Source organism: Eucalyptus grandis, chromosome 8, assembly GCF_016545825.1.
Source record: "Eucalyptus grandis isolate ANBG69807.140 chromosome 8, ASM1654582v1, whole genome shotgun sequence".
In the NCBI taxonomy this organism is placed as follows: Eukaryota; Viridiplantae; Streptophyta; class Magnoliopsida; order Myrtales; family Myrtaceae; genus Eucalyptus; species Eucalyptus grandis.
In genome coordinates, this window is record NC_052619.1 from 58,555,076 (window position 1) to 58,579,853 (window position 24,778).

At 41.6% G+C, this 24,778-nt stretch overlaps 1 pseudogene; it reads right to left on the reverse strand.

Moving 5' to 3' along the window:
* Positions 1 to 13,977: 13,977 nt before the first annotated feature.
* On the reverse strand, positions 13,978 to 24,510 carry LOC120287403 (annotated as a pseudogene).
* Positions 24,511 to 24,778: the final 268 nt, after the last annotated feature.

Below are 24,778 nucleotides of genomic sequence, written 5' to 3' on the forward strand. Positions count from 1 at the left end.
TATGTGTGATTGTGCATTTGAAAACTCAGTGCGGCTCCACCTACTTAATGCAACACTTACTAGTCTTATTTTCTGTGGCAGGTTAATACTATCGCACTTAGCTGAGGCCTAAGCAGCAGTAACAATGTTGCAGCAGTTCGGGTGATGTAACCAATAGGCCTCAAAGACAAAAGGTTTGCTTGATCGTGGCCTTTTAGCCTCTGTAGATAATACCAGGGGGCTGTGATCAGAACCAACAGCAGGTAACACGAAAACCTCAGCTGCAGGGAAAATGAGATGCCAATCTAGAGTGCAAAGAGCCCTGTCCAACCGTTCTTTCACCAAGTCTCCACCCTGTCGGTTGTTCCTCCATGTAAATGCACAACCTTTACTCCCCAAATCCATTAGGTTGCGTTTGGTCGACCGGATAAAAACCAGGATAGGATATATTTTATCATATCCCGTGTTTGGTAGCTGTCTGGGATAGGATAAGGTCGGATATAGACGGGATATAAACCGGATAAAAAAATCTGAGGGAGGGGGTGGGATAAGGTCGGATAGGATTTCTTTTATCCGAAACATAAAACCCTACACTTTTTTTCTTTTCCGTCGTTCACCCACGAGACGACTCACGTTTCCAAAGTGTCGACGTTGAAGCTTCTCCTCAATAGCTCTCCGATTCTCATCCAAATTTTACGAAAGCCTTCTTCCTTCACCTAGGTAAGACCCCCTGTCCGTTGACAATCGCCCACCGGTCACCCTCCCGATCGATTCCCCCACCAAACGCAGCCTTGATCTACGATGCTTCTTCACTCGGCTTGCTCTCCGCTCGACTTTGCACTTCCTTCGCCCTAGATCTACCTCCGCTCGATTCTCTGTCTCAGTCTCTCTCTCCATCGATGGCTTCTTCTTCATCCCCTTTGCCTGGCGGTTCTCGTCACGAGGATCGCAGCGGTGATTATTGCTGGAGAGGTTGATGACGGAGGCCACTAGAGAGAATTCGATTACTTCAAGCTGATGATGCAATGGCCAAGCACTTTCTGCCGACGGACTTGCCACTACTACTCCTCCCAACGCCTGTTGTCGCCGCAGGTTATTCGTAGTTGTCATTGTTTCGTTAATTCCAGAAGCTTGGCCGTTGATTGTTGGCATGTGTCTTGTGCTCTGGGTATTTGATGTTCGATTGCTTTTTATTGGGGCTCCGTTTGCGCAGTCTACGGCTTGTGCTGTCTGCATGTTTGATTATTATGCTGGTGTGGTGATCGAATTTGAAGTTGTGGGTGAATTTAGTTATGGCTTCGTGTTGACAGCCTACAAGTTCATTAGTACACGCTGCTAATGATGATTTAAGTTCGTGTCACCAACATGATTCATGTATGTCTTTTTGCGGGTTGCGACAAAGAATTGATTTTTGTTTGTCCTGTTTCGAGTGGACACTATGAGATATATCAAATGGTCATTGTTGATTGCGGCGGATCTGTCCCAATTGAATGTGAGAAGAGGGAGTTAACTGATTGGTTATTTGTTGATTGCCTTAGGACTTTCGAGATTGCTTGTTTGTGTGTTAACATGATTGACGTTCTTCCATTATTTCCCTTGGAAGAACAAGTCGATTTAATTAGGCCTATCCCATTTTCCTTCAAAAAGTTGTGTATAAACTGTGACATTTTTTTCACCAGGAAAAAAAAAATTGTGACATTTTCTGCAAGTATCTTGGATTTAAGAGAATCTTTCTCTTAGATCATCAAAGGCTTGTGGTTTTACTGGATTTGCACTAGAATGGGACATTTTCACAGAATAATTTTGAAGTTGCTGTACATTTGGCACATGAGAAAAGATGGCAAAGCCAAGTCATCATAGAGTTATTGTCATAAGCCCAAGGAGGAGGATTACTTTCATGCAAATCCTCTGGTGTGCCTTTGTGTGCAGCCTAACTGTGATGATTTAGAAGGCCCGAGCATGAGGAACTTCGGTGAAGTGTCTAGTTGATTGCCGACAATGATAAACCATCATCATCTGAACATGTTCCACACAATGTGTTCATGGACTTGAGATTCAAGTTGATCTCTTCAAAAGTTGCAGTGCATGGTGTAGTTGCTTTATTTTTCCTTACAAGGAGATATGAAGATGCTTTTGAATTTGGTGCCCAAGCTACTCCGCTTCCATCATCATGAGTGGCCTTTTGTTTGTCCATGATAAGAGGCTAATAAGAAGCAGCAAGCAAAGAATTCTTGCCTTTCTTTTAGGGCAGCTACAAACATATTTTTTCCATTTTTTCTTGTCCATAATTAATGATTGTAATATGTTGAGAAGTCAATGAAAACAAGTGTACATTTTGCTCTTCTTGTGATAACACAGATTGAAAGCTTATTTTGGTTCATGTATATTATTTCGGTTGGGTTATCGTTTGAGATGATGACTTGAGAGACATCTACAAATTCATTTTAATTTTAGTTTAGCTACAAAGATCGTTTCTTGTGGCAAAGCAGTTCCATGAACTTGAATACAATGTGGCATCCCAAAATTCAAGACAACCTCTAGATGTATTAAAGCCCATGATTAGGTAATGATATTACCTATGGTTTATGCTTTAGCCATTGGTTTTCCTTAAGACCAAGTGTTATATATTTGTGTACATGAGTTATTAAAATTAGTATTATAGGATAAATTAATGAGAATAATTTATTCTTAGCTATGCACCTCATAGACTTAATCCCTATAGATGAAATGTTACAAGATTATGGCCATATGAAATTTAAAATTTGAAATCTATAAAAGAGAGAATTAAAGATGAATAATTAAAAGTGAAATTGGGGTTTATTAGGATTGAATTTTAGGCCCAAGGGTATTGGACCTAAAGTGGGCCAAATTGGCTTGGCCCATGAAGCCCAAGGAGAGAGCTGCCGACGGCCACAAGGGGGAGAGGCCGGCCCAATTCCTCCAAGCCCATTTTGCATGAGTCTTGCCAAGTGGCAAAAAGGAGACTCCATGCATTGGCCATTGTGGGTGGCTCTTAATCATTGCAAATGATTGTGATTAGGGGAAATAAAAGAGAGAGAGAGAGGCCGATTGAAGGGGGGCTGTCGTCCAAGTGAGAGAGAGAGAGAGGGTCGCCGAGAGAGAGTGAGGAACTGAGAGAGAGAGAGAGAGGGAGGGAGAAGCCGCACGAGGAGGGAGGTCCGCTTGTCCGTCCGCTCGTCCGTCGCCGTCCGTGTGCTGTTGTTTGCTCGATTTTGGAGGCAAGTTGGGATCCATATTCTGCTCTTGCATGTATGTCTTGCATGTGTGATTTTTGGTGGTAGATCTCGGATGTTTAGGGCATGAGAAACTGAAGCTAGAGTGTGTTGTTCTTGAGAATGCATTCTGTTTTCGTCTATACCGCCTGACCCAGAATGTTGTAGAGGCTTTTATGTGGGTTTTTAGTTGGATTTTGGCTTCGATTTCTTCATGCAAGTTGTAGACAACATCTCAAAGTATAAAATACTAAAATTTGAGACAAAATGACTGAGTGTTAAGGGGTGAAACCCATCATCTACGAAAGCGCTAGATCTGAAACGGTTTTGTCGACCTCTTGGTGGTTTTGTGTGCTGCATGTCACTTTATACTAAACATTTCACTTCTACTTCTTCACAAAAGTTATAGAGAACATCCTGATGATTAACATACTAAAATTTGAGGTAAAATGAGCAAGTGTAGCCTAGTGAAACGATTTTCTTTTGAAGACGGCAGATCTGGAAGTATGGTACTGGACTCCCGAGACTTCGTGGACTAAATGGTGACTATCCTTTGAGAATCTCACTTAGAACTCTTAATAAAAGTTGTAGTGGACCTCTTGAGAAAAAACATATCAAAATTTCAGATGAAATGAAGGAGGATAAGTATGCGAAACCTCGATTTTTCGGAGACAGCTAAGCTGGACTGTTCGGTACTAGGAACAGGAGCTTCGACCGTCTATAGTAAATTATCTAGGACGAATTTGGCCTTGATGTCTTCATGAAAAATCTACCTTGGAGCCTCGACTATAACCTGGTAAAATTTCATAATTTTTGGAGGTCATTCGGGTATTTTAATCGAAATATTTCAAGAACTGCGCAATCTGATTTTATCCGAATTTTGCATGCTGTATTGTGTGAGCTATATCTTCTTGTGTGAAGCTCTTTTGGGCATGTATTCTTCATGGAATTGCTACCTTTTTGTCTTTTCTATCACATTTCCTGATTTCATGATTTTTGAAGATCATATGGATATTTAATTTACATGTTTTCTGAAATTGTGCAAAGCTGGAATTTTGTTAAATTTCAAAAAGTCATGATGTATGGACCATTCTAAGTTGTATGGACCCCATGGATTGTATCTTGCTGCATGTATGATGATGATTGGAAATGCATATGAGAATCAAATGATGAAAATGATCTTGTTTGCCATCACATCATATGTCATGTTGAAATTGAGTTATAATTGAAAATATAAACTATGATAAGTGAGAAGGCCGTCGGAGGTGTGAGCCGACGATGCCCCGGGAGTGTCGGGATGCCTGGCTAGGGAGTGTAAATGCCGGATGCCCGGTGGCCTTAAATGGCTGAATGCCGGAGGGTCCTCGGGAGTTTCGAGATGCCCGAAGTGTGGGGAGCCGGAAGCCTAGAGGTTTGTGCCGGGGGATACCTCGCGATGCCAGTTGGGGTGCGAGATGCCTGGCAGGTATTGTGCCGAATGCCCGGAGGTTTGTGCCGGAGGTTCCTCGCAATGCCAGGATTGGGTGCGAGCGATAAATGTGGGATGCAAACATTGGTCCTGGGAAAAAGAGAAATATGGTGGTCCAAAATGAAAGGATAAAATTTGGAAATTGAAATTGAATCATGCATGGTGTGGCCACATGTATGCATGGATGCATGATGATGATGAGTGCATGGATGCATGATGATGGTGAGTGCATGGATGTATGTGCACCTATGGCATGATGGTATATGTGACATGATGACGGTGAGTGCATGGATGTATGTGCACCTATGGCATGATGGTACATGTGATATGATGATGATGAGTGTATGGATGCATGATGATGGTGAGTGCATGGATGTATGTGCACCTATGGCATGATGGTACATGTGACATGATGATGATAAGTGTATGACATGATGGTGATGATTATATGAGGATGTATGTACATGCGGTATGATGACATGTGCATGGTATCAAGGTAAATTGTGCATGGATGCTTGAATGACATGTATTGTGCTATGATTGTTATGATTGTATTGTGTGATGCATTGAGTGGTTTATTGGGTCCTTTACTTGCTGAGTGGCTATACTCACCCCTTCGGGGACCAACATTTTAAATTAGAAAGATGTCGCTCCCTGCTGTCACGCGGAGCGTCTTTTACGGCATTCCTTCGGATGTAGAGGTCGAGTGTGTGGAGATCGACTATCCCACCATCCCTGGTCTGACGTTTATTCGAGTTCGCGCATTAGTGATGTATGACGTGGGCTTGGCTGAGGGCTCTGTCATTCAGGAGTTCATATCGGTTCACATTTGTCGAGACAGAGTGATGCGAGGGATGTTGCCGCCGCCACCGCCTGACACACCGGGATGGGTGTAACGGCCCGTGCGTGAAGAGTAGGAGCTGCAACTTTTTGGGATGATAGCCGACACTAGTTGATGGGGGATTTTGCATGATCGACATAGTGGGTTGGGTGTCTCTTTTTGGGGTTATGGCTGAGTGTAGTGAAAAGTCTTGGCCTTTCTTTTGTTGTATCGACCTAAGAAAATCCATCATGAAAATATGTAAATAAAAGTGTCGTGGCTTTATCTTTTCATATGGTGTTAGTGGTGTGCAATTGTATCATGGTTGTTGGAGGGAGAATTGGTAGAACTTAATTATGCTTCCGCAAATAAGATGCGTTGGGACCGTTTAAAAAAAAAATGCCTAGGAACGAAGGTACTTCTTTGGTAAGATGTGATGACCTTGGGCACTTCGGGGTGCCACATACAAACAAAAAACTAGGGAAGATATATTGAAATTGAGGTTATTCTAAAAACATTTGATGTTGAAGGGGGTATCCAAAAGATTATTTCAAAGGAACGGAAAAGATTATTATGATGCGTTATCATGAAATTCGATGAGAATCTGTTAATTTGAAAAAGATATATTGTTTTGGATGATTTTGTAAATATTAAACCTGCAAATTTGTACTTGTCTAATGTTATTGTTTTTAAAATATCCGAATTTAAATCCGTAGTTTACCAAACGATAAATTAAATAAGATATGAGGATATCCGACTTTAAATCCGTAGTTCACCAAACAGTAGATTGGATAGGATATGAGGATATCTGACTTTAAATCCATAGTTCACCAAACAGTTGATGGGATATGAAGAAATCCGTGGATTTCTTATCCTATCCTATCCAGTCCTATCCCGTTTAAAAATCCGGACGACCAAACGTAGCCTTTGTTTACAGTCATGAAGCATTTCTCTGAAATAATGCATACGAAGCGAGTTCGCTGACCTCTTACCCTCTTTTTCCCAGTGGTAGAGGATATCGTTAAAATCGCCAACACACAGCCAAGGGAGGTTATTGATATGTGAAAGCTGAGAAAGAGCTCTCCAAAGAAGTTGTCGATCATGAAAATTGACTGGCGCATAAACACACGTGATCTTCATCAAGATTTGCTTGCTATTATCTGAACAAAAGGTATCTATCATATTCTGATTTGCATATTCCACATTGATATTGATATGAGAACTCCAAAACAAGGCCAGACCCTTGGACATGCCTGTAGGATTAATAATATAAGAATTAGGATACTTGAGTCTTCGCTGAATTTTAGTTACCACCTCCTCCTTGTTTTTCGTTTCCATCAAAAAGACCAATTCGGGCTTCTCTTTGACCATAAGGGCCTTGAGAGCTTGAACTGTCAAGGGAGAGCCCAGTCCCTGACAGTTCCAATAGCAGAGCTTCATTTATCAGACGGTGGCTTTTTGGGGTAAGCCACCTCAACCCACTAGCCAACATTGTCAGCAGCCTGAACAGGAATTTCTAGAAGGAATGCTTCATCTAGCTCTTCAATTGCAGAGGTATGAGTATCGTATGGATTATACCTTTTCAGTTTCTTAGCAGTCTCTAGTCTGGTTGATATTCTGGAATTTTTCTTGTGCTTCAGAGATGATGTCGCCTTATGTTGATCATAGGAACTATGCTGCTGTGTGCGAGCTATAGTCTTGCCGTCAGTTCTGTCAGTTACCATGTTTTGGAGCAGAGAACCAGCATGAGTGTACTGCAGAAGGGGAATTACTGGCGGAGTATGAAGGATAATAGAATCCTATTGCATAGTAGTCGGGTCTTTAAGAGAATCATTAGGTAAGACCACCTGTTTCCCTTTCCACTTAGCTGGCCCAATTTTAGGAGTACTGTTGCTTGTATGCTCAAACGTGAGCTGACCTGGTAATGCAGGAGAGGTGATGGTTGCTGTTCACCTGGTTTGAAGTGCCTCGAGACTGAACTTCTTGGAGGGGCATCACTTCTGATTGCTGGGGGAGGTAATTCAAGGACTTGTGGCTGATGTTGAGCAATGTATGGTGGGCTAGAGTGTTGCAAACCTGACTTGTTTTGAAGTCCCTCTGCTAAAACTTCTGCTAGTGGTAGAGCAGGGAAATCAAGTCGCAAGAAGGGAGGAGTTTCGGGAACAGATTCTTCAGTCGCCACAGGATCAATCTTTTCCCCATAAAAGGTTAGCCAATACGGACTAAACTCTTTAACCTCTGCTTTAAGCCATTGCCCAAATGCCATTTTTTCCTTTCCTTCCATTTTGGCATCTGTAAAAGGGATTTCTGGATAGTGGACAGCATAGTTGCCCCAAACGACCACAAGGATAACAAAAGTGAGAGAGCCGTTCATATCTAAAGTCAAGCCATAGAGTTTTGCCGCCTATACGAATTAGTTGTCCCATCTTGAGTGGTTGACTTAGATTCAGTTCGACCCTCACTCTACCTGCTCGGAGTGTGGTGCCCTCCTTAGTATCTATCTTAACCTCCAACACTTGGCCTATACTCTTAACTGCTTTGCTGAGCATAGTTGAAGTACACCATTCTAGTGGAAGTCCCATGACATGGACCCAAATGGCACATTTCGAAAAATCATAGCAAAGTAATGGGGTGGTAGGAATCCAAGGCTGGAAAATGACTAGGTGATTAGAAAATAACCACGGACCGCCCTCTAATACTCGCTGTTTATCACTTTCAGAGTAAAATTTAGCCACATATATACCATTTTCCTGTTGACAGATATCAACTTGGTCTGTGCGCCAAGCGCGCTTCAAAGTACTCTGAAAAGCTGTAAAATTGATGGAGGGATTCGAAAGGATTTTACTGACTAACATTTTCTTGCATGCTTCAATCTGTTCCAGCGAAGGTTGTTCATCCCAGACGTCGATATCATGCTCAGACCAGAGACGGCCCAGTCGATTACAAAGGGCAGCTAGGCGCCAATCCTCTTCTCGTTCCTGGGTGTTCATTGAATGGACCACAAGAAGGAGACAATCGTGGAGGGAGAGGTCGCAAGGGATTGATGCATGCAAAATCAAGGTGCCGAGGAAACAAACCAGATGAAATTCAGTTGGGATGAGGGAAAGACTGTACTAGTGGGCGCGACAAAAGGAGTAAAGAAAAAAAATTGGGTCATCGCTGGAAAACAGGGCGGAAAGCTCTGTGAAGAACGAAGCGGGTCCCTTCCAAACAGCAAATTCAGCGAAAGTAAACTGTGAGACTCAACAGATCGATGCAATCAAGGAAATTGCGATGAAAGGAAGGGGAAAGATATCGCGGGAGACACAGTCATTAGGGTTTGGAATTGAACTACCATGGATGGTAGAGAAAAGCTCTTCATGTCGAGAGAAAGCTCTTCATATCGAGAGAAAGCGCACCAAAAAAATTATGATCCACGTACAACTGATTAGGGAAAAATTGATGAATTGGGTGCAATCATTGAAAATCAAAATCGAAGTTGTCCTCACTTATCACATCAACCTAGGTAAGACGGGATTTGAGAAGGGGAATCAACTAAGGAGGAATTTAGAAACATAATATTCATTATTTTAATTTGCTGAAGGCTCCCGGCATGATCAGTACATAAGTCCATTTGAAGATCGGGAGCACAATCAAAAGTCACAAATTTTTCATTGATTATCACAATCATCTTCACCGACCGGAGATAAGACCTAGCAATGCCACCATTCCCTCCTTTGGGATAGAATCCTCCCGGGACTCTCGCATCGCCGCTCCCATACACGATCCTCAGTATCTCCTCCGGCGTTCGGTCGTACGTGACCGAGTATACATCGCCTGCGAGCACGTTCCCCTCGATCTTCCCCTCGGCGCCTAGGGGACAGGGTACGACGAGGCCCTCGTCCTTAAGCCCGTCATGCCCAAGTCTGTCCCTCAGCTCCGAAATCCTATTTGTGAACTCCGCCACGATTATCTCATATGGCTCGACTTTCTTGTGCGCCCGCTCGTATAGAAGGGCTCGGATCACTTGCATCCCGACCTGATTCGACGCGAGAAGGCCCGTGACAATCTGAAAAGCATTCACAAGACGGGCGCAAGGATTCATAGGTAGCTCACTAGAATTTGACAAAGAAGATTAACATGTAGAGATTGTTCGCTATACCCTTTTGGAGACGAGCCTTGGAGCTTGGGGTTTGCTCCAACATAGCTGTGAGGCCAACATAAGGGACCAGATAGGAGGCAAGCAAGAAGTTAAGTTCATTGGCATATGGGTCGAATGGAGGTTCAAAGCATACCCAAATGCTTTGTCTATCACTTGGGCAAATGAATCCGAGACAAATTCAGCAGCGGCCTTGGAAACCCCTTCACTGTCTTCTTGATGGCTCTACATTGATTCAAAAAAGAAAAAAGAAAAAAAAAAGGACTCTGTGATTTGGTCATCAGCAAAGGAAAGTCTAGGTCGGCAAATGAGAGTTAGCATCAGTGTTCCTCTCTAACATAAAACAAATGAGAATGACTATCAAAGTTTGCAAAATAAATAACAAAAAGGTTTGATTTTGCACTCCAAAATCAAACCATATGACATCTCTAAAGAAACTCACTTCAAATGACCGACTTCTTGGTAAGCAAATTGCAAGATGATATCCTTGATGAGAGGACCCAAGTTGGCGGCCCTAGCTCCAACCGGGGATGGACCTCCCTAGGGTCAAGTTCGGGGCCACCTTGTCCAATCCATACCCCAACGAGGCATACAAGAAGAGCTCTGCCTCAAAGTACTCCAAATTCAGCGGAAACTCCAGTAGGTCCACATCGCTCTTCGGGACTTCGTGATCGTGATGGGAGTCGAGGTCCGCGCAGTTCGAGCTTGGGATGAGGAGGAGGAGGAGGTAGGAGAGAGCCATCGAGGTGGTGGCCATGAAGTTGGTGAATGCCATGGCCTAAGCTTTGGGTGTTTGTTCTTTTCAGTGTTTGTGTTGTGCAAGTCTCAAATTTGGTTGCGAGCATATATATATAAGGTGTCCCGGGTCACGTATTTGGGCGTTGCGTTGAGGCGAAGAGGGAAAGGTGTCTAAGTGCTTAGTCAAAGAACAAAGGATTTCTGACCAAAAAAAGAAAAAAAGAACGATGGATTGCTTTTTTGTTTGAATTGGAATTTGTCTCTGCATTGGGATGAGGCATCTTTGCTATTCACGCCATTTAGGGTAATATAAGAAGGAAAATCTAAAGCTGCCTTTTGGAAATCGAGGGTTTCTTTTCTAGGAAGAAAAAAAATCTAAGATAATGAATTCATGATATGACTAGGTTCAGTGAATCAGTGAAACTTGGTATTTAGACCCATATTTAAGAAATAGGGATTTCTTCATGAGATTTGGATTGGATAAACATGAATGTACCACCGGCACGTCATACATGCCCGCTCGTAGCTCTCTTCAACGCTGATACTAGTGGTCATTATAATTAATTTTCCACTAACATTGACTTAGGGGAAAAAAACACAACCTACTACAAGGGTAATAACTAATGATACGATAGTTATGTAATTAACATGTGGTCCTCCTGATTTTGACAAAAAGACAAAAACATATGGTCCTCCTGATGGAAACTAACTTCAAAGAATATCAGGAGTCAATGGTGCGATTATTTTTGCAAATTGAAGTGTTAAAAGAGGCCAAATGGATGGCTAAGAGTAAATTTAATTATTTTTCCTTACAATGCAGGCCATGACCCTTCATAAATTAGAAATAAGTCTATACAAATTGATTTATGACGAAATTATCTGCTTAAGGCCGGGTGGAGCAGGTAACGAGGAATTTCCCTCGACACATTTATTTCTATTTGGCAATATATCATAAATTCGATCATCATAGAATTTTTTAGTCTTCACATAGTTACGCAATAGAAACATATACAATGACAATAACTAAACTTGTAGTTAGTAGAAAGTTCTAGAGACAATAAAAAATCTCTCTCTTGTTTGATTAAGCCACAAATTCTAGTGTCTAACAAAAAGAATAAAAACATTTAATAATATGGATTTATCAATTATTTATTTCTTTCTCCATTTACAATAAAGTTACCATCGACCTCTCTTGACATCAAGGCCAAAAATAAAGAAGTAAATAACTCATATGAGGTCATGACAAGTACACATAACCGATAGGTACGATTGTCAAATGAGTAGATTGAGTCGAAAATGATTCGATCTAAATTGATTTATTTAACCCCGTTTTAACCCATTTATATATAATACAAATTTAATTACCTATACACTACTCGGTTTATATTAGTAAAACATTTCCATATTTAATCTAACCAAAGGAATTCCATATCCATCTAACTCGCTTTAAATTCTTTATGTGTATATGTTATTTGGATAAAATTATTGTTTCAACTATAAGATGTTAAAGAATTGCATATATCATTCAATTTTTGTATTGATTCACACTAAAGAATAAGAGAAAGTTAGTATATGATAGCGAATTAATAAAACCACAATAACAAATAACCCATAAAATGACTCGACTTATATATGTTAAGAAATGAATGTCAAGTTGAGTTAAACTTGAAAGATTATTTATGTCATTTTCCCTATCTTTATTTTTAACTATGAACCCACTTAAGGAGATTACTGCTTTAGGCATTTAGAGTAAAGGGATCCCTAAAAGAACCCCGACACAGATTACTTTTGTTGTTGATTCTATATCACCTGATCCAGTTATGTTTTCTTGTCTCAAGATCTATCTGAAAGCTCCTGTTTCTTTGGCATGTGATCTCATTGAACGGCATCTTTGTAAGTCCTAAAGATATCTTAATAATGTTGGGAATGGAACTGCGGGAGGATAGTGGAGCAGGGTATGTGGTTTGGCCTCTCAATTCAGCGATTACTTGGAGCAACATGAGAACGGGTTGGAGCAAGAAGAAGACATTGAGGAAGATGATAAGGCGGATGATGAAGAAGATGGAGTGGCAGAAGAGGGGGAGGTAGATGAAGATGGCCGTGGGAAGGCTGAGGATCCGCCCACAAAGAGGAAGAGGGCGTTAGAGACGCGGAGGAGGGGATTTCGAGGACAAAGTGATGTAGATGATGAGAGACCTCCCAAGAGATAAGGCCTCGATCTAGTTCCTCGTGTTGGCCCTGAGTCCATTAGGACTTGACACATCCGTCCCCACCTCTATCTGGGTCAAATTGTGACAATATCCTGGTGCTATATATATTGGGAGAATTACCAAAAAAGTCATAACCTATTGCAATTGTGCCAATTAAGTCCAAAACTTTTTTTTTAACCAATTTAGTCATAAATCTTTTACAATTGTGCCAATTCAGTCCATCTGACCAAAATTTGCCGGCCGACGCTAACGTGGATGCTTTGGCCGAGGACAGCTAAGCGGCGAATGCTGATGTGGCAATTTTTTTATATTTTTTTGAACTGTTATTTATTTATTTATTTATTTTCCACCTTCTCCTTCCTCTGGCCGGCGAGGTCAGCTGGTGAGGTTAGCGTCACTGGCCACTGGCGAAGCTAGCCCCCGCTAGCCACTAGCGAGGCTCACCCCTGCTGGCCATTTCGCAAAGGCAAGCCTCGCCCAGTGACGGCAAGGCCGTTGTCGCCACATCTGGCGAGAAGCCTTGTCGGCCACCAATGAGGTCAACCCTCGCCTTGGTTGGGCAAGGCCCCGCTAGATCTGGTGAGGCTTGGCCTCGCCCGGCCAAGGCAAGGGTCGACCTTGCTGGTGGTCGGCGAGGGTTGTCCTCGCCATGGATGGGCGAGGTCGACCCTGCCTTGGCTGGGCGAGGCCGACCCTCGCCAAGTTTGGCGAGCCTTGCCCAGCCAAGGCGAGGGTTGACCTCGCTGGTGGCTAGCAAGGCTCCTCACCCAGGGACGGCGAGGCTCGACCTCGTCAGATGTGGCGATGACGGCCTCGCCGTCGCTAGGCAAGGCTCGCCTTCGCCAGTGGCATGCGAGGGCAAACCTTGCCAATGGCTGGCAAGGTTGACCTCACTGATCCTTGCCTCTGGCTGGCACCGGCTGGCCGAGAGGAAAGAGAAGGTGTGAAAAAAAGAAGAAAAAAAATTTCAAAAATTCAAAAAAATTAAAAAATTCGAATTTTTTTTTTTTTTAAATTGCCACATCAGTGTTCGCTGCCCAGCTATCCCCAACCGGCGTCCACGTAGGCATCGACCGGCCAATTTTGGCTGGATGGACTGAATTGACATAATTGTAAAATGTTTAGGACTGAATTGACACAATTGCAATAGGTTTAGGATTTTCTTGGTAATTCTCCCATATATATTTTCTAGGATAGATGAAGAAATCTATATAAATTTTTATATCTTTTCATAATTTTTTCTGTCAGTAACATTTCATGTAATCCCTACTTTCGATCCTTTGAAATTTCTGATGATCCACGTACAACTAATCAGGGCAAAATCAGGGCAAAATTGATGACCTAGGTGCAATCATTGAAAATCAAAATCGAAGTTGTCCTCACTTATCACATCAACCTAGGTAAGACGGGATTTGAGAAGGGGAATCAACTAAGGAGGAATTTAGAAACATAATATTCATTATTTTAATTTGCTGAAGGCACCCGGCATGATCAGTACAGAAGTCCATTTGAAAATCGGGAGCACAATCAAAAGTCACAAATTTTTCATTGATTATCACAAACATCTTCACCGACCGGAGATAAGACCTAGCAATGCCACCATACCCTCCTTTGGGATAGAATCCTCCCGGGACTCTCGCATCGCCGCTCCCATACACGATCCTCAGTATCTCCTCCGGCGTTCGGTCGTACGCGACCGAGTATACATCGCCTGCGAGCACGTTCCCCTCGATCTTCCCCTCGGCGCCTAGGTGAGGGGGTACGACCAGGCCCTCGTCCTTAAGCCCGTCATGCCCAAGTCTGTCCCTCAGCTCCGAAATCCTATTTGTGAACTCCGCCACGATTATCCCATATTGGTCGACTTTCTTGTGCGCCCGCTCATATAGAAGGGCTCAGATCACTGCATCCTGACTTGATTCGACGCCGAGAAGGCCCGCGACAAGCTGAAAAGCATTCACAAGACAGGCGCAAGGATTCATAGGTAGCTCACTAGAATTTGACAAAGAAGATTAACTTGTAGAGATTGTTCGCTATACCCTTTTGGAGACAGAGCCTTGGAGCTTGGGGTTTGCTCCAACATAGCCTGTGAGGCCAACATAAGGGACCAGATAGGAGGCAAGCAAGAAGTTAAGTTCATTGGCATATGGGTCGAATGGAGGCTTCAAGCATACCCAAATGCTTTGTCTATCACTTGGGCAAATGAATCCGTAGACAAATTCAGCAGCGGCCTTGGAAACCCCTTTACTGTCTTCTTGATGGCCCTACATTGATTAAAAAAAAAAATGGACTTTGTGATTTTGTCATCAGCAAAGGAAAGTCTAGGTCGGCAAATGAGAGTTAGCATCAATGTTCCTGTTGTACTTTAGCTAGTATGTCCATGATGGGGTGCGATTGGAACGCACTGTTTCATCTTGATGTGTTACGATGGAAAGACACTAATGGAGGGGTACGAAGGGATATGTATAAAAGCCTCCTGAACACAACCGTTGGACCAGTTGGCAGAGCATACTATCAGAAAATCCTCTTATTTGTTCGTTCCATTTCCATCAAAGGGAGAAGGTGTTCCATTTCACTTTTACGAAAACAATTTGCATTTACGTCGTGGAAATCGGGTGCTTTCCTCGTGATCGCATCCAGACCAACACGGAGTAATTCCGTTCGTGATTCATCCGTAATTCAACGTTCGTTCCGGAGTTAATTGTTGTTTGTGCATTGGAATTAGGTAAGTCGTCTTCCCGACTTGAATTCCAACATTGGTATTAGAGCCCGGTCGTGATTTTTGCCTTGTTTTTTTATCAAGTTTTCTCATTTACCATTTGATATTGAGATCAAGAGATTGTATTCTACACTGTTTTTTGATGTTTTTCGCTCGGAATTGCAATCTGAAAACTCGAAATCGAACCGAAGCGAAGAATGGGTTCGGGGTAGCATACACCCGTACGGTTTTGGCCATTTTTTGAAATAATTTTTTGGTCAAAATTAATTTTTTAATATCCAGGGTGAAAGAGCTTGTCGAGACGAGTCCGATGATGGGTTGAGCGCCGCCGTACGACGTCGGACACACCTACATGCGCGGCTAGAAGCCGCTGCGCGTGGGCGCCACGGGCCTGAAGCGCTGGGAATGTAGCGCGTGCGCAACATGCACCGGTCGGTGAACCGGCGCATGATGACGTCACTGTGACATCACCCAACGGTTGGTAACTGTTAGGATGACGTCATCGATGATGTCACCACCAACGAGTTGGCCGGTCGGTCCTTGGCTAGCGATCGACCTGTGACCCAACCCGACCCGACCCGAGACCCCAACCCGAGGTTGACCCGACCCGACCCAGCTCGACCGTTGACTGGTCAACGGGTTGGACTGGTCAATCGGTCCGGCGGTCAAACCGGTCGTACTGGTCATCAGTCGAACCGGTTGGATCGGTCGAACTGGTCGGACCGGTTAGGAGCCATTTGGCTCGCTGGCGCGTGTGGGCGCGTGCGAGCTCCAATTGGAGCGTGGTCAGTGGTGTTGGGTTCGTATGAATATTTTCTACACTGTGGTATAATTATTTTATATTTTTGAATTTTATAAATGTATGAAAATGCGTAGGAAACCCTATGTATGCATATTTTTTGGGGTTTAATGCATAGTTTATTCATTTGTAGCTTGTATTTTCTTGTGGTTTAGGAAATACAGTAGCTAGCTTGTGTGCAAATGATGTCATATATGCTATGTAAAGCTTGGTTCGATGATATCATGTATATAGTTTAATATACTTGCAATTTTCTAGTTGCTAGAAAATTCAAACAATGGTAAAAAATCCATTACATGTTGAATTGCGACTTTGATTATAGTTGAAGCATGATTGTTGTTTGTATGTTGGTTTACATCATGCTATGCATTTTGTGTTAATGAAAAAATGTAGAAATTACATAAGGTCATGTAATTATTTTTCCTAGTAGGAGTTCGTAGGTTGGTAGAATTCGAGGGAGTTCTCACCTAGAACTTAAAATTTGCTCAAATTAAACTAATTAATGATAATATAACAATTGTACATAGAAGTTGATTGGGAAAATAGTGAACTTTTGATTTTGTGTCTTTTGTTGAATTATCATTAATTTAGTTTGTCTTTGCTGCAAATTAAATATGTGTGTTATTCTGCAAAGTGTGCTAGTATTGATTATGCATTTATTATGTCAATGTGATATAGCAATTGATTATGGTTTCGGCATCCAAGACCATTGTGGCTGACCTCAATAAGGGTGAGAAGCTGAACGGTGACAATTATGATATTTGACACTGAAGGGTTCAGTACATCCTTGAGGAGCAAGAGGTTTTGGAAACCCTCAACCATACCATGGATGAACCTGAGCATGGAACTTCAACTCAACACAGGAGAGATCTAGAAGCTTATCAAGCTTGGAAAAAGAAAAATAGAATTGCTCGCATCATGTTGCTGAGCTGTATGCAAAATGATCTCATGTGCGAGTTTGAAAGTTATGATAAAGCTCAAGCTATGTGGGTTGCCTTGAAAAATAAGTTTGGGGGTACATCTGCCACTAAGCTGAGAAGACTCACCATCAAGTTTGACACATTCCGAAAGCGCCCAAATATAACGATGAGACAACATCTTCGGGAGATGTCAAACATGATCCGTGAGCTGAAGTTGCAGGTCACTCCCTTACTGATGAACAGCAAGTTCAGGCTGTTATAAGGTCTCTTCCTAACAATTGGGAGCATATGAAGATCAATATGACGCATAATGAGAACATTGTCACTTTTGATGATATTGCGCGTCATTTGTAATTAGAGGATGAGCGCCTAGAGGCTGCGAGATCCTCTACCCATGCTTATGTTGCTGAATCGAGTTCGCGCAAGGCTTCGGGCTTCAAGCGCAAGAGGAACCTTCAGTTCAACAACAAAGGGAAGAAGATTGATCAGGCACCAAAAATGGCTAAGACCTTCCAACGCAAGAAGAGTGTTGGGAAGAAGGATAAGGCCAAGATGGAGTGCTACAATTGTGGCAAGATGGGTCACTTTGCTCATGAATGCACTGAGTCAAAAAAGGTACCCTATTACTCCATTACTTTGAGTAATGCTTTTGTTTCTAGTACTGTAATGCTTGCTGAATCTCATCCAATGTGGACTGTAGACTCAGGACCAACAGACCACGTAGCTAGAGATCGAGAAGCATTTGTGGAGTATTATCGGATACCGCCTGGAAGAAGATGGATATGTTGGGTATAACTCAAGAGTTGAAGTGAAGGGTATCAGCACATGTAAATTAATCTTACGTGGTGGTCGAAACCTATTCCTACATGATGTCCTTTATGCTCCAGATTTTCGACAAAACTTGGTCTTTGTAGTTATTCTTCTTAGCTTAGGTTATGTGTTGAATTTTTATGGTGATTGTGTTGACATTTTGTATGGAACAGTTTATTATGGTTTAGGTTATGTATCGAATGGTTTTATGGTGTTAGACATTGACTATGATCAGTACAATGTTAATGTCGATGGTTGTTTTTCTTTAATTGCATCTTTTAGTAATGTTGAGATTGATGCAAGTACTTGGCATGCTAGATTAGGTCACATTGGATTGCAAAGAATGCAAAGATTAGCTAGAGAAGGCCTTTTAGGGTCACTCACTAATGTTAGTCTATCCGTATGTGAACATTGTCTAGCGGGAAAAGCAACTAGAAAACCATTCGATAAAGGGACTAGAGCTGAATTTCCATTGCATCTCATACATTCTGACATTTATGGTCCTTTGAATGTGAGGGTGTGGCATGGAGCCTCATATTTCATCACTTTCATAGATGACTTCACACGTTTTGATTATGTCTTTTTGATCTCCCATAAGTCAGAAGCATTAGATTGCTTTAGATGATATATAGCAATGGTAGAGAATCAGTTGAACAAAACAATAAAGGAATTGAGAGCCGATCGTGGACGTGAGTATCTATCAGAGCAATTCAAGGCTCTTTGTGATGAAAAGGGAATTGTACGACAATTGACTAATCCTGGTACTCCACAACAAAATGGGGTAGCTGAGAGAAGGAATAGAATCCTATTGGAAATGGTTAGGTCTATGATGACGCAAACAAATTTACCTATCTCCTATTGAGGAGATGCGTTATTGACTACTGCCTATATACTTAACTGAGTGCCCTCAAAATCGGTAACTTCCACCCCTTATGAATTATGAACTGGTAGGAAACCAAACTTGAGTAGTAGGTCCATGGGGATGTGCAACTTATGTTCATGATTCTTCCCATAAATATGGCAAATTAGGTCAAAGATGGAAGAAATGTATCTTTATAAGATATTCTGAACACTCCAAATGGTATGTGTTCATAGATGAACAAGCTGATAGAAGTGTGACCGAAATGGAGTCACGAAATGTCACGTTCTTGGAGAACGATTTTCCTAGTATATGTGAGATTGATAAGGACTTACAATTATATGAGATGAAAGATCCTGATAACACACCCACTGACGTTGTAGAAGGAAATGAAAATTTACCTTAACATGCAAGACCTAGTGGGAGTGTTGCATTGCCTAACGAATTGAATTCAAGAGAAATTCAATTGCGTAAAAGTAATCGTAAAAGTATTCCTCGTCATCATTTTGAGAATGAAGGGGAAGCATTTATGATTGCTCAGAATGATGATGCCGAGCCTAAAATTGTTAAAGAGGCTCTCTCATCCTCTGATAAGGAAGAATGGAGAAAAATTTTAGAAGATAAGATGGAGTCAATGAGGGCAAACCATGTCTGGGACTTGGTTGATCTACCACCCAATCGTAAGGCCATTGGAAACAAATAGGTCTTCAAGATTAAGTGAAGGGCGGATGGATCCATTGAAAAGTATAAGGCTTGCCTTGTGGCGAAAGGTTATACTCAACAAGAGGGTATAGACTATGAGGAAACATTTTCACCAGTTGTAAGGTTTGTCTCAATACGCCTTATTCTAGCTATCGCTGCACATTGGACCTTGAATTACATCAGATGGATGTAAATACGGCATTTCTCAATGGAGACCTAGATGAGGAAATCTATATGAAACAACCAATAGGTTTCGTAGCTAAAGGTCAAGAGCATAAAGTTTGCAAACTTCATCGCTCAATATATGGCCTTAAGCAATCATTTAGATAGTTGTATCTTTGTTTTCATCAAGCCATAACCACTTTTGGTTTCACGATGATCGAGGAAGATCACTGTGTATATGTCAAGCGGTCCGAAGATAAATTTGTGATTTTATCATTTTATGTGGGCGATATTCTATTGGCTGGAAATGACAAGGTTTTGGTTATCACCATAAAAGGATGATTGTCCTCTAATTTTGAAATGAAGGACATGGGAGAAGCTACTTATATATTAGGAGTTAAGATCGAAAGAGATCGATCAAGGAAACTCCTTACTTTATCACAAAAGTCTTATATAATGAAGATTCTTGAACGCTTCAATATGCAGCATTGTAATCCCATTGATACCCTTGTCATGCAAGGTGAAGGCCTAAGTACTGAGATATGTCCTAAAACTCCAAAAGAAATTAAAGCAATGGAAACTGTTCCTTACGCTAGTGCGATCGGAAGTTTGATGTATGCTTTGATGTGTACTCGACCTGACATATGTTATGCCATGGGATCGGTGAGCCGATATCAATCAAATCCCGTTCAAGCACACTGGAAAGCAGTGAAGAGGATCCTGAGATACTTGAAGGGCACCATGGACTATTGACTTTGTTACCAAGGAAGTAATTTACGCCTATCAGGCTATTCAGATGCTGATTGTGGTGGAGACCTGGATGAGCGTAAATCGACTTTTGGATATGCGTTCTTGGTCAATGGAGGTGCGATTTCTTAGAATAACAAGAAACAGACATACATGGCCTTGTCTACGATAGAGGTAGAATTTAGTGCATGTTCTGCCGCAGTGCAAGAAGCAGTATGGCTAAAACATTTCTTGGAAAATTTAGCCACTGTCACTAAAGTTTCAAGACCGGTGACAGTTTATTGCGATAGTTAAGCAGCCATTGCCTATGTGAAAGATCCCAAGTATCATGGAAGGACAAAGCACATTGACATAAAGAATAACTTCATCAAAGATATTATAGCGCAGAAAGAAGTGATCCTGCAATACATTTCAACCAATAGAATGGTTGCTGATCCATTTATGAAGGCTATTCCTAGAGACATATTTTTGACTCATAGGATGTCACTAGGATTGCGTAGAATGTGATATCTGTTATTGTAGAGGATCATTAGTTTATGTATTTGTTGACATATGTATTGTACTTGTTTATTTATTAGTGATTTGATATTTTATCAATAAGTACAAATCCAATATGAGACTAGCACAAACACACATATATTAATGAAAAGTATGTCAGCAGGCAATGATTGGCTTACTCACACGAGCAATCGCCTTAAGTGCTTTAGATAACACGTTGAGATGAGACGTTATGTACAAATAAATGCTGAAGAGCAAGTCTAGTACATAAAATATGTCGCCTTGATTGCAGTTAAGATGAGGTCTGTGATTTGTTTATAAGAAGATCGAACATGATAGTCCCACAATCATGTATGCCTAAAAGATGCTGGATGCGAGTACTTAATTGGGCGCTATAGAAAGCGAGCTGATATAGCACTCGGGCTAACACATGAGTACGTGAGAAGCATGTGACTATGTTTAGGCTAAGATCCGTATAGTAGATATATTTGATAAATAACATACACTCTTATAGAAAGAGAAATCCACTATAGCATGTAATTCATACTACATGTGCATTATACGACCGACAAGGGAATGTGAGTAAAATTATCTCTATTTACTCATCGCGTGAGCCCTTGAGGTAATTAATAATTTACCTCATTTTGTGCCCTATGTTACTTCTGACTATGTTCTCGAAGTGAAAGATCAATGTTGCTACTTTAGCATGTTATTGGCGGTCATGAATAGATATGGCCTTATGGGACGTGTCTAGGAAAGCAGTTGTTTTGAAATGGAGAGAGACATGAGTGTGAAGGAAGACTATTGTTGTTTTACATCTATCACATGTATTTACTGGTCGACCAATTATATCGCCCTTTGTGGTTGCGGATATAATTGTAAATATATGGTGTTTTTTTTAGAATAGTCAAGTATAGCCTTTAAGGGATAGGTATACTTGGACTGATGTAACAAAATATGTCTGGGGCACTGTGAGACATCGATTGTTTATTTCTTTTCAGGGTTGTAGCCATTATGTCATCCCTAACAGGTGCATAATTTGAGCTCCCAAGTGTAGGTGTACTCACCGGTCGCATGGCTTATTTGCCAGTATGAATTGTTTTGTAAAGTTGATGAATGTTGAATGCCTTATATTCTTGATAGAGCACTATCAAACCCATCATGTCCGAGTGGGAGATGTTGTACTTTAGCTAGTACGTCCATGATGGGGTGCGATTGGAACGCACCGTTTCATCTTGATGCATTACGATGGAAATACACTAATAGAGGGGTACGAAGGGAGACGTATAAAAGCCTCCCGAACACAACCATTGGACCAGTTGGCAGAGCATATGATAAAAAATCCTCTCATTTGTTCGTTTCATTTCCATCAGAGGGACAAGGTGTTCCATTTCACTTTTACGAAAACAGTTTGCATTTACGCCGTGGAAATCGGGTGCTTTCCTCGTGATCGCATCCAGACCAACGGGAGTAATTTCGTTTGTGATTCATCCGCAATTCAACGTTCGTTCCGGGGTTAATTGTTGTTTGCGCATCGAAATCAGGTAAGTCGTCTTCCGCCGACTTGAATTCCAACAGTTCCTCTCTAACATAAAACAAATGAGAATGACTATCAAAGTTTGCAAAATAAATAACAAAAAGGGTTTGATTTTGCACTCCAAAATCAAACCATATGACACCTCTAATGAAAGGACTCACTTCAAATGACCGACTTCTTGGTAAGCAAATTGCAAGATGATATCCTTGATGAGAGGACCCAAGTTGGCAGCCCTAGCTCCAACTGGGGATGGACCTCCAAGGGTCAAGTTCGGGGCCACCTTGTCCAATCCATACCCCAACGAGGCATACATGAAGAGCTCTGCCTCAAAGTACTCCAAATTCAACGGAAACTATAGTAGGTCCACATCGCTCTTCGGGACTTCGTGATCGTGATGGGACTCGAGGTCCGCTCAGTTCGAGCTTGGGATGAGGAGGAGGAGGAGGTAGAAGAGAGCCATCGAGGCGGTGGCCATGAAGTTGGTGAATGCCATGGCCTAAGCTTTGGGTGTTTGTTCTTTTCAGTGTTTGTGTTGTTCGAGTCTCAAATTTGGTTGTGAGCATATATATAAGGTGTCCCGGGTAACGTATTTGGGCATTGCGTTTAGGCGAGGAGGAAAAGGTGTCTAGGTGCTTAGTCAAAGAAAAAAGGATTGCTTTGACTTTGGTTTGAATTGGAAATTGTCTATGCATGGGGATGAGGCAGATTTGATATTCAGGCTTTTTAAGGTAATTTAAGAAGGAAAATATCTGAGGTTGCCTTTTGGAAATTGAGGATTACTTTGCTAGGAAAAAAAAATCTAAGATAATGAATCATGATATGGCTAGGTTCAGTAAATCAGCTTAATTTGACTTTCAGATGCTTATTTAGGAAATAGAGATTTCATGATAATTGGATTGGAAAAATATTGAATGCACCACCGGCACGTCATACATGCCCGCTCGTAGCTCTCTTCAACGCTGATAATAGTGGTCATTATAATTAATTTTCCACTAACATTGACTTAGGGAAAAAAACACAACCTTCTACAAGGGTAATAACTAATGATACGATAATTATGCAATTAACATGTGGTCCTCCTGATTTTGACGAAAAGACAAAAACATATGGTCCTCCTGATGCAAGCAAACTTTAGAGAATATCATGAGTCAAGGGTGCGATTATATACCTCAGAGTACGCTTGGCTGCATCTAAGTGAGGCTCCTTGACTTCTCCATGAATTGACTCACTACTCTCACTGCAAAAGAGATGTCAAGCCGAGTTATGGTAAGGTAAATTAGACTACCTACCAATTGCCTATACATAGTCGAATCTTCTAGCTCTCGACCTTCTTTAGCACATAGCTTTGCGTTCCCATCCAACAAAGTAGATATAGGTTTGCAATCAAGCATTCTGAATTTTTTTAAGAGATCTTGTGCATACTTTTGTTGACATAGGAATAATCCTTCCTTTGTCCTATCAATCTCAAGCCCCATAAAGTGTTTTAGTTCTCCAAGCTCCTTCATCTAGAACCGCACAGAGAGGTTGGCTTTAATTCGACATATCTCATCTTCATCATCTCCAGTAATGATGAGATCATCCACATAAACCAGCACAGCTGCAACCTTTCCATCTTCTGCCTTCGCGAATAGGCTCGAGTCTGCTGGAGCTACATTATAATCATTCTTCAACAAGAATTCTGCAATTTTTCCATACCACGCTCTTGGGGCTTGCTTCAAGCTATACAATGCTTTCTTTAGCTTGCAGACATATTCTGGATGAATTTTGCTCATGAAGCCATCCTATTGCTCCATGTATATCTCTCACTCAAGTTCTCCATGCAGGAAAGAATTCTTCACATCCATCTGCCACACATTCTATGACTTGCTTACTATAAGTGCTAAAAGAACTCGAACTATGGTAACCTTTGCCACCGGGCTAAAGGTCTCTTTATAATCAACCCCATATTTTTGCGAAAATCCTCAAGCCACTAGACGTGCTTTATACCTCTCAATTGACTTGTCTGGTCGAGTTTTAAGTTTATAAACCCATTTGCAAGAAATAAGACGTACCTCTTTAGGTTTCGGTACCAAGTCCCATGTCTCATTCTTCTTTAGTGCGAGGATTTCTTCTTCCATGGCCTTCCTCCATTCTGTACTCTTCGAGGCTTCTTCATATGTCGAAGGCTCGACCATGCCATGTTGCACCCCTCGACGACCCCCAATCGGTTAGGGTCACCACAGGTACTTGTCACTCATCCTGCTACATACCGATAAGGTAACTTTTTAATTTAAGTGAAACCATAGTTCATAGGAGTTGATCAATAGAATACTTTTCCATTTTTTTTTTTTTTGTAAAGGTCCAAGCGCAGTTCATCAACGGAAGCATAAGCGTATCTCACCATTTCTCACTTCAATAACCATAATGCAATGCACACCAACTATGCACCAAAAGAAAAGATAA